Below are 2,902 nucleotides of genomic sequence, written 5' to 3'. Positions count from 1 at the left end.
GTCAAGATTTTATCTGAAGAAGCAGATGGCTGATTTGTGGGAACCATAGACCTTTCTCCAAAAAACTGATAGTTGATACCTTTCTAATTTCCTAGAACATGAAGCTTACAGTAATTTTTTATTCCTTAGCGTTTTGTTCTTAGAGGAGTAGCAGTCATTTACAAAAGTTAACTGGTAAGTATTGCCCATAGTAAAGAAGGAAGACAATGATCAATAATGAACCGCATATATCTACTACATTGTTATCCTTAATTGTGGATCTCTGGTGTTCTGATTATGGAAAATATACATTACAAAATGGCTTCTCTGTTTTTTCTTTTACAATTTTTATGGAATTGGGTATATAACTACCTTTCCAGTAGCTCTGTTCGTTTCAATGTAAGAGAAAGCCTCAACAACCTGGCTAAAAGGGAACGGGCCCTTGGGGTCTACTACAGGCTTTACCTTTCCACTCTCCAGATATGGATTTAATTTTTTCAGAACAGCTCCATTTGAAGTGACTACAAATCTGAAACCAGGAGGTGTTACAGCACCGGTTAGTGCCACCACAGCGCCCCCTTCTTTAACTACCTTTACTGCTCGATCACATTGCCCTGTCATTTTTTTTAAATAAAAGGAATATTTAATCAACTGGCTGCACACACACCTTAAGGAAATACAGTGTGCAACGAAATTAAATCTGATGCATTATAATAGAGAGTACAAAGAAATTTTGCGCATGATTTAAGTTGATGTCTTTCAAAAGATAATAGGTGACGCTCTACTCTAGCAATGGGAACATTCTAACTGGTTCACTCTTTCGCTTTATTCAATTTTCACATTTTTGAAATATGCTAGCATGACTTTCTTTTGTTCATTCTTTGGTACTTATAAGCTTCCTTCTCATATTTGTTATATTGTTTACAGTCCATGACCAAGCTAGTTTCAGACAACCAGAGAGAATAAGGGGCAAACTCAAACTCAAATACTTGAGGATCTCTTGCCAATGGAAGTAAGCTATGCTCACAAGAACAAGCAATTATGAAAAATCTTACCAATGGCATCATAGACTACATCAAATTTTTCTGGCAAATCTTCAATATTTTCTTTAGTGTAGTCAATAGCCAAATCAGCAACCCAAGCTCTTCAAAGTTCCAAGTTTCTGGTTCCGGAAGTTGCTGCAACTATTGAAGCACCAAATACTTGTTTTGCTAGCTGCACCCGAAAAAAATAGTTGAATAATTGTATATACATTAGGCATATGTTTCATGTTGCATTAAAATTTTTGAAACTATAATGCTTCACAGCTCATTTAAAGTAAGTGACATCAATTTTTCAATGCCCATGTACTTAAAGTTTCATCATCATTACGGATACAATATGTCCATCTTTTTTATTAAATTCTGAGGTACAATTGGATGTGGAACATCATAGTGAGCTATGACTTATCTGTTAGGTTTACACACAAGACTTGGACATCACGATTGAATGCCTTTAAACTTTAACCTGCTGTCTTTGAATTTCACTAACAACCAAGAAAGTTAATCTAGAAGCGTGAAGGCAAGCCAGAGACAGAATCAAAACTTGTGAATACTACCATAGACAGGGAATTTTGATAGATGAACTTACCAACTGAACCCAAACCCATCTGAGAAATTAATATGCAGCGCACAGACAGCAATAGATGATTAATGAACTTATCCATGAATTAACAATAACGATAAGTTACGCTTGAAGGGATAATATGGAGACATTATCATGGATAAAATGATAGAGACTGTTCATCTTTATTTACAGCAAATGCATATTGAAATAACAATCACTAATCAAAATGTTGTAGTACAGAAATGAAAGGCATCTTAAAACGTAATCCTCTGATATTTATTGATGCAAATGGTAAATTTGTCAATTGGTCAGGAATTTTTTTGTTCAAGTATTTCAATTATGATCTCATGTATAAGCCAATGATATTTCATCAACTAGTTTACCTGATCACCAAGCTTCCACACCACCAGAACCATTCAAAACAAGAATAGATTTACCAGCAGAGAACCCGTTCTTTCTAGACCCTCATAGGCTGTCTCATAGCAAGAGGAGGCCACAGCCTGAACAAAATCCAAATTTTTTGGTTTCAAAGCCAAAAATTTTTTCAACTGCAGTGTACTCTGCGAAGGAGCCGAACTGTTTCGGCTCTTCCAATGCTTTCTCATTTATGTCCCCATACACCTCATCTCCCTCCTTAAATTCCTTCACTTGATCTGCCAACCTTTACCACCACACCGGCAACATCATACCCTGGAACAGTCTATAAAAAACCAAATTAGAAGAACTGTTTAGTTTATAGCTAACTATAAGAACTGAAACCACTGATATCATTCATATTAGCAAACAATACCAATATATTACAACCAACATCAGTAACAACACAATGTTATAGCAATTGTATCTAATAAACATTTATTACATAACAACTCAAACATACCCAGGAGATAACAATAATCATAATAATATAACAACCATCCACTACTCTGTATACAACTACAACACAACCAAAGAAAAAGACCGAAGTCTCAAGCTTTATATTGGTATGCCTGTTTCTAAGTACTTCAAAAAAAAAAAAAAAAAAATTGCAAAAAATATTAACATACCGGAGAGGAGAATCGGTGGCCTTGAACTTGCCCTGTCTTCGCTTGGCATCAACAGGATTAAGAGCGGCACAACAACCTTGATCAACACCTGTCTTCCTTCACTTGAGGCACTGAAACTTTCTCACAAATTTCAATACATCGACCCTCCATATTCTCCATACACCCACGCTTTCATTCACTAGGTACACTACCCACCTTTGTGGCCTCAGTGGATGCAGGAGCAGCTTGTGAATTTGCTTTAACTCTTAGAGATAGGTAAGACAATGACGCTCCTT

General features: G+C 36.0%; 1 pseudogene; it reads right to left on the bottom strand.

Moving 5' to 3' along the window:
• Positions 1-205: 205 nt before the first annotated feature.
• On the bottom strand, positions 206-2,902 carry LOC116115993 (annotated as a pseudogene).

The sequence above is a fragment of the Pistacia vera genome, unplaced genomic scaffold, assembly GCF_008641045.1.
Source record: "Pistacia vera cultivar Batoury unplaced genomic scaffold, PisVer_v2 Contig1224, whole genome shotgun sequence".
Lineage (NCBI taxonomy): Eukaryota > Viridiplantae > Streptophyta > Magnoliopsida > Sapindales > Anacardiaceae > Pistacia > Pistacia vera.
The sequence above is the reverse complement of the archived record's forward strand: the minus strand, read 5'-3'. Positions and strand labels throughout refer to the sequence as shown.